Source organism: Protomyctophum bolini, assembly GCF_963924005.1.
Source record: "Protomyctophum bolini genome assembly, contig: SCAFFOLD_222, whole genome shotgun sequence".
Taxonomy (NCBI): Eukaryota; Metazoa; Chordata; class Actinopteri; order Myctophiformes; family Myctophidae; genus Protomyctophum; species Protomyctophum bolini.
The window spans coordinates 32,501-41,098 of NW_027665837.1; the positions used below are offsets into that span (position 1 = coordinate 32,501).

Here is an 8,598-nt window from a genome sequence, read left to right on the forward strand (position 1 = left end):
CCTCAGTGTTATTTCATGGGCCCATTTGGGTCCATTTGGTTATATATTTGGGCCCTATTATGGGTCCATTTAGCTATATATTTGGGCCCTATTATGGGTCCATTTGGCTATATATTTGGGCCCTATTATGGGTCCATTTGGCATATATATTTGGGCCCTATTATGGGTCCATTTGGTTATATATTTGGGCCCTATTATGGGTCCATTTGGCTATATATTTGGGCCCTATTATGGGTCCATTTGGCTATATATTTGGGCCCTATAACGGGTCCATTTGGTTATATATTTGGCATGTTCTCAGGGCTATACAAATGGATAAGATAACGCTGAGACTTCACTGAGTGCAGCCACTGCACACAAAGCAAAGACCTCCAGTGTTCATTTACCTGTGAGAGAGAGTACGAGTGGGACCCTTTAACGGGTCGATACTGACCCTCAGGCGGTTCAATGAGGACATATACACGCACACGCAAAGCACACGCAAGCACACTCATGCACGCACGCACGCGCGCACTTCAAATACATTATGTACGAGGCGTGCTCTCTAACAGGCTCAACGGTGTACGGCAAGAAATTATTTTCGGCATGTCCAAATGAAAGATATATGAATACAAAGCACACCCACACCCAGAGACTCAAGCGGAGGGAGCACGACACAGACACAGACACAGACGCGTCCCCGTGTCAAATTTGGAGCCAGGTCAAAATGTAACGTTTTTTACCTAATAGTGCGTGAAGAATTATGCAAATGTGCAGCGAGGGGGGTGGGGGGGGGGGCGAGCGCCATGCGCACTGGGCGATAGCGCATCCGCATGCATGTGTGTGCATTTGCATATATACATATATATGCCACGCGTGTATAGCCTCTCGCGTGTCCGCACGCGTGCACACCTGTGTGTGTGTACGTATATATAGCACATGCGTGCATGCTCGCTTTGCCTGTGCGAGTATGCCCGTGTACTTCTGCGTGTGTGCGTGTGTGTGGTGTACTCGCTGCATGTATGTGTGTGTACATGTGTACTCAAGCATAATAAATCCCGGAGCATCTCTTACACATAAATTATGAAATGTACAAGCAGCATACTTGAGCTGGCAGCTGACTGTGGGCTGCTGCGTTGAGCAAGCGAGCGGGCGGGCGGGCGGGCGAGCCGAGTGGTCATAATTCAGGAGAGAAGATTGGTTTTCAGACAGACAGGTCAAACCTGCTCTGCACTCTCTCTCTCTCTCTCTCTCTCTCTCTGTCTCTCTCTCTTCCTCTCCTGCGGTTTGAGCAAACCTAGCGTGTCCCACAAACACGCTGCAAAGCGCTGCAGGCCCTCTCTCTCTCTCTCTCTCTCTCTCTCTCTCTCTCTCTCTCTCTCTCTCTCTCTCTCTCTCTCTCTCTCTCTCTCTCTCTCTCTCTCTCAGGGTGTTCTTTATTGTTATGTCTTCTGTGCAGGTTGGATACAAATTATTTGGTTCTGGTTCCTCACAACATTGTAGCAAAAATGATAATACTTGATAATAATCTCTCTCTCTCTCTCTGTCTCTCTGTCACACCCTATTTTAACCCATTCTGGGCGGGAACCCCTTTTGGTGTTAGCATTGTGTTGTGCTTTAGCTATTGAAAAATAGCAGATCTACAAGCTCATAGCGCGCCCACCGAGTGGCGCGCTATGAGCTTGTAGGTCTGCTATTTTTGAAAAATCGAAGAACGACTGACATGGAAACATAGCTTCTTCAAAAGACTGTCGGGATGTAGAAGACATTTTTTTAATCTGATCTCAGGTCAGAATGGGTTAAACAACAGTGCACAGTCAGGTCTATATTAGAACTCCAGGAGGGTACAAATGGGAACCAAAATGGACCCTATGTGAGGCTCCAGGTTTTCCGTGCCGTTTGCACACGTTGCTGAGTTACATAATGGAGGAATTAACTATACTGAGGATTCTTCTTACGTCTGTGTATACTTGTGTTTCATCCTGCTATATGCCCTAATATTTAACTAATGTATAGGGAAAAGTATCAATATTGATTTTTCTCTCACGTTGAACCACGCGCTGCACCTTACGTACGCTATAGTAGGATCTGTCATTACATCTGCTGCTATTTGACGGGCCTCGGCCCTCAGACTGCTGTATGGAACCACCCATGTACGTTTACAGTACAGTACAGTACAGTACAGTACAGCACGTGCCTTGTGCATATAGTATTCCACACTGCCACCATATATTGATGTGTGATCTATATATATATATATATATATATATATTGACTCTGTTTCTTTCTCTTTCCTTGAAACTGTGACGACAGTTATAATTCTTTGTTGTTGTTGTTGTCGTAAACCTATATGTGTCTGTCTGTCTGTCTGTCTGTCTGTCTGTCTGTCTGTCTGTCTGTCTGTCTCTGTCTGTCTGTCTGTCTGTCTGTCTGTCCGTCTGTCCGTCTGTCCGTCTGTCCGTCTGTCCGTCTGTCTGTCTGTCTGTCTGTCTGTCTGTCGTACTATACACGCTCACGCGTGTTTGTCACTTTGCTTCCGGGGCCTCACAATATCAGGAGTGATATACATGTAGGCTGCAGCTACTGTATAAGCTCTCTATCTCTCTGTCTCTATAACACACGTGTGCGTGCAAACGCAGGCACGCAGGCAGGCAGGCACTCACGTACACACACACACACACACACACACACACACACACACACACACATATCTGGATGATCACATCCAGATATAAACACGTCACTAGTCAGAGAGAGAGAGAGATAGAGAGAGAGAGAGAGAGAGAGAGAGAGAGAGAGAGAGAGAGAGATCTATAGGCCTGATAAGTCTCAGGTCTTGCTCGGCAAAATAAAATATATTAGAAAGAAATGATTTAGCATCCGCACTATACGGCCACATGCTTAGTGCCTCCATTAGTGTGTGCCTGTTTATGCATATGTACATGGTGTGTGTGTGTGCGTGCGTGCGTACATGTGTGTGGGGGGGACATAGCCAGTGTCTTTTTAAAGGCATCCTGTCGTAAATAAACGTCTTGACGCTAAGGGGGTGAAAACCACACACTTTGCATAATAGCCGGGCGAAAAACCCAGAACATTCAGGGCATTATGATGAGAAGACAAAATGCAACCTGAACCACATGTGTTCCAACTGATGGATATATATATAGGCCCGTCATTTAGTCAAAGCTCCTGTTAATGTTTGGTGCCACAGACACACTTATACCCTTTCAGAATTCATCAAACACATGGCAAAGAACAGCAGATCTACAAGTCAGATAGAGAGCTACTACATACTCCATTATACGCCTCACAGCGCTCAGCTAGTACATCGGCTGTTTTTTGTGTGACACTGTATGGTTTCACGAATATGGACCGTCAATTTACGATGGAAGATTTATAATAAGAAAGTTGAAATATGGAGATAAGAGGCTGCACAATTATATATATACCGCTATGATGATTCCGCCTGGATGTGTGTTTGTGTTTGGGTGGAATGGTGTGTGTTTTGTGCGGCCGCACGCATGACAGACAGCCGCGTAATTTGAAGTCGAAGGAGGTCTTTCCAAAATTCACCGATGTAAATAGGCTACAAATTCCGTGGTGTACGCGCAGCTGCATAAAGTGCCTCTGATTGGCTTTTGGGGTTTTCTTTTCGCTGCTGATGTTTTTATTTATTTGTATTTATTTTTGGCTGAGAGAGATTTAGAGATCACCCAAATCACGTCAAACTAAATAAACCATAGTCATTGACTCTGTGGTCAATGCAAGAGACCAAAAAACACATACATCAAAAATACGCCCCCAAACACATACACACACGCACGTGCACGCACACACACACACGCGCGCACGCACACACACGCACCGCACACGCGCATGCACACACACACACACACACACACACACACACACACACACTCACGACAGTCAGCAGCACACCTTACGAATACATGAGCACTGAACTGTGTCTGTCTGTCTGTCTGTCTGTCTGTCTCCTTCCTCTCCTTTATTTCAAACAATGCAAAATACAGTGCAAAGAAAGAGACAAAATGAACGATACACATATTTTAGGCCATGTAAAAACGAGTAGGATGGGAGTGGGGAGTGTGCACAGTCCTCCTGCACACGCATGCACATGTACGCACGCGCACAATCACACACACACACACACACACGCACACGTGTGCACACACACACACACACACACACACACACACACACACACACACACACACACAGAATAAGAAGAATAAGAAAGAAAGAAAGCAAGAAAGCTTCTCACTGTTCTGTGGAGAAGTGGAGATAAAATGATGGATTGATTTAATTGCCCTCATATCTTAAATTCTCCCTGTAGAGGAAAAAAGGTGTCAATAACTCTCGTCCCGTTTCAGAAGGACATGCAGGTTTCATTTGAAACAAACGGTGTAGGGTTACCGGTTATACCGCGTGGAGAAAAGGCGCTTCAAAACAGGCTAATCGGTTAATTTGTTTGCCCCGTGTTGGGGGGGGGGGTCAATAACGTCCGTGAGTGTTAGTGCACACGTCCAAATGAGAGCTAGCACCCCCCCCACACACACACACAGTTTTTGTCTTTCTAACTATATAGCCACAATATGTTTTAAATATAGAGACAAAGAAACAACCAGGTGCTCAAATATAGCCTAATTATTTACTTTTAATAGCCCACTGCTGCTGCTGCTGCTGCGTATTCCGAATATTATATATACAAAAAAATAAATCAAAAGACTGACAGATCAGTTCGAATTGGGCTATATAGCCAACTATACGCCGACGTTGAGGAATAATTGGATTATTAACTTCTAAAACGTATCAATATTACAAGCATATAGTGTAAAGAGATCATATTCATACCTACAGTACAGTAAGAGACCGACGGTTGAGCTTCAGTGCACGTACCCATATTATAGAACGGAGCCATGTCCACCAATATTGTCACTTAAGACGCAATAAATTGCTTAACTAATTGGATTGAATCGGCGAGTATATGAGCTGCGACTACACCGCAGTCCGTCTAGAGTGTCTCACGTTAATTGAGATGACAAATGGACAAATTATCTAATAATTCAGTATAGCACGCACGCACACGCACATGCACGCACACGCACACACACACACACACACACACACACACACACACACATACACACATACACTACAGGCTAATATAAAGATAAATGCGCGTTCTTATAGTTAAATCAAATAAAATGAAAACTTGCCTTTGTAAAAAAAAAGAAGGGGGAAAAAAGGAAAATTAAAAAGGCAAACGCACAGCCACTCAGATACATATACTGTAGATCATGGCATGATCATATTTGTCATCGTCTATCTTATATGGCGAGGTTAGGTTACAAACACATAATTAAATTGGTTTATAATGCATTTGCTTGCGACCATATATACTAATCAGTCTCATTGTCTAATGGCCTATAGTTAAAATGTGTTTGGCTCCATGTTTCATTGCGGACTTTATTATTACGTCAATATTCAGACCCCCAAAAACGCTAAATTAAATTCGCTTGCCCCTGTTTTGTCGTCTAGAAATTACAGATCATTTGCAAGACATTCTTACGTCTTTGCCTTCAGTGTTAAAATCGTGAAATGAACAAAGCATATAGCAAGCCTTAAATAGGCTATAAAGCTTGTAAACAAACAGACTGCGCCACTAAAACTCAAACCGTGCCGTGTGTATAAGCTAAAAGCAATCTTTTGGTTCATAATCTTCATATAATGTTTTTTATTATTGTGTATTCTGCAATGATATCAATTCCAGGTGCAAACGTATATAGGCTACTGTCCTGGGCCATGACAATATATGGTCCAATTTAACAAAAGGTTGTACAATCTCACAAAGTTATGGCATCAGAAAGTCTCAACCCTCCTGCAGCAAGTTTTGAAAAGTAGCCTAAATCCACTAAATCCCAAATATTGTGCTGTCTCTGTTCTGTAATATGAAGTTCGTTTAAACCAATCGACAAATAGGCTACTATAATAATAATAATATCATATAGCCTTCTTCACGTACACTCTGAAATGAAATGATATATAGTGATAATAAATAACAGCAATTATAATAGCAGACTATTACCGTATATATAGTTACGGTCGATAATTAAGGGGAAAACGTCGCGTGTCAAAATAAGTGAATTGCGTCGAAAGTGAAAATAAAGACGGTTTACAAGCAAATTAAGTTTCACTTGCGTGCGTGAACTGTCTACAAATGTTCTTTGTTTTAAAAAGGCATGCGTGCGCTATAGAAGCAATAGTCTATAATATAAAAAAGTCAAGGAGGAGAAAATACGAAAATAGTAGCTATAAATAAATAAAATAAACATAAACATAATACAACAATGCATATAATAAAACAAAGCGCCAGTGCATATACACACACAGGACATGAACAGGCCATGGGCTGTATAGGTACTTACGTGCTATGTCTCTCTGCGAGACGTGCTGTGGGTTCCCCTGCTTGCGACGGGACATTGCCCTGGCATTTACACTGGCATTGCCCGGAGCGCGGCACTGGAAGGGCTCGGCTCTCTTGCCTCCTATGGTCGCGTCTGCCTGCCCGGTGGCCCCCCCTGACCCCGCGAGGACTAGGGGACCTCCGCCCGAAAGCAGTGCGCTGATGTGCGGCTTTATTATTACACCCAGCCAGCCAGCCAGCCGTGCTGCTGGACCGTGGCGGCGTTAAGAAGGCTGCCGGCTATACCGACCGGTCGGTCCCTGCCTGGGTGGGTGGGTGGGTGGATGGTTGGATCGATGCCCCGGCCACCACCACCACCACCCCCAAAAAAGTGTCCGTTATTCGGCCCGCGCGCGTCGATTCTCCGGGTAGCTTCTTCTCCTCCGCGGAGGAACTGCGGCGGGGGGACGACTTGGGGAGTTGGAGTATATAGTCCGGCTGACCGTGTTTATATTCTTCTCTTTAAAGTCAACCCCGCGTCGCGTCTTTTTTCCAGGTTTCACACCATTTGTCAAAGGTGTGCTTTTTTCTTCTTATTTTTTAATATATAAAGGCTATATATATATATAAAAAGAAATGATAAAGTAGTGGAAAGCTATGAGGAGCGCCCGGAGGAGCGCTGCAGATCAACCCAAAAAAAAGCTGGATTTAATTAACGATCCCAATCAGTGGTCAGTCAGTCAGTGCGCGCACGCACACACATCCATACATACACACTGCACATACACAGTTACACACGCAGTGACGCGTGCACACACACACGCACACACGCGCAGGTAAAAAAAAAAAAGAAAAAAAGAGAGAGATGTGTATAAGTCCCCTCCGGTGGGGCTGTGCGGAGCGCTCCGAAGCGGCGGTCAGCCAGTCAGTGAGTGCGTGGCGCTGCACGGAGCTCAGGTGCGGGCTAGGCTAGTGTCACTGTCCACTTCATGTTGTGCAGCCAGCCACTCTATAGTCTGGAGGAGGAGGAGGAGGAGGAGGACCGCGCACGCATGCACGCACCATTGGTCAAGTCCCCGATTGTCACGCAGTGTCTCTCTCTCTCTCTCTCTGACTCTCTCTCTCTCTCTCTCTCTCTCAAGACGGGCGAAAGAAAAGGTGCAAGTGCCCGGTGGCTGAAATAGTACAAAACACGAGATCCGGGGGTGCGTCTCGTCTCGTCTCTTGCTCCTCCTCGCCTCGGCACTTGGGTGTCGCCAAGCGGGGTTGGTTGGTTGGTTGGTTGGTTGGTTGGTTGGTTGGTGGCCACTTCTCCTTTCTGTTGTGTGGTGTTGGTGGTGGCGATGCCAGCCAGCTAGCCCGGCTATACTTTTTGACTCTGCTCAACTCCTATAGTGCGATACAAGCCCCCTCGAGCAGGACACACACACTCACGCGCGCGCACACACACACGCACACACACACACGCACACACACACTCACTCACACACACACACACACACCGCCACCTCCCTTTCACCAATTAATCAAAGACCCCTCTCTATGTGGCGCGGGGCAGTTGATTATTGTTTTCTTTCTCTCTCTTTTCTCCGGCTCTTCTCTCCTCTTCTTGATCGTTAATTCTTCTCCTCTTTTTGCCCCCTTTCCTTAATTCTTTCCCCTCCGTTCCGTGCACTGCGTGCCGTGCATGCGGGCTTATTAATGTCGTGGCGCGCGTGAAGATGGCGGAGGAGCCGCTTCAGGAGGAGAGCTAGGGAGCTGAGAGAGAGGAGTCCGTCCTTATGCGTGCATCCCCCGAGCTCTCTTCTTCTGTGTGTCTCTCTGCCGTGTAGTGGCGAGGAGGGCTATGCCTCCCCTTTACAATGGGATGAAATTCAAGTTCAAGTGCGGACGTGACGTTAAGTCTACACATCACCGCGGCGTGAGAGAAAGGGGGGATTTCTTATGGGGGTTGGTTGGAGGACTGCAAGAGCACTGGGGGCGACTAGTGGCGGCTTTCCTCAACTATCGGATCACCAGCAAGCAGCAGCGGTACGGCGTGAAGGAACGGACAGTAGTGAGAGCGCCAGCATGCACGCACCCACGCACGGCACAGCAACATGCAGCCGAGGCTGGGCTTTTCGCTCTCTCGCACACACACACACACACACACACACACACACACACACACACACACGCATCCACGCACGCGCGCG

General features: G+C 46.1%; 1 protein-coding gene across 1 annotated transcript in view; it reads right to left on the reverse strand.

The window, feature by feature from the left end:
- Positions 1-8,201, reverse strand: part of LOC308312144 (uncharacterized protein) — a 26,580-nt gene extending 18,379 nt beyond the window's left edge. Inside the window, exon 1 of the mRNA XM_080794535.1 lies at positions 6,426-8,201. The gene's annotated coding sequence lies outside the window, so the exon portion shown is untranslated. The remainder of the gene's footprint in view (positions 1-6,425) is intronic.
- Positions 8,202-8,598: the final 397 nt, after the last annotated feature.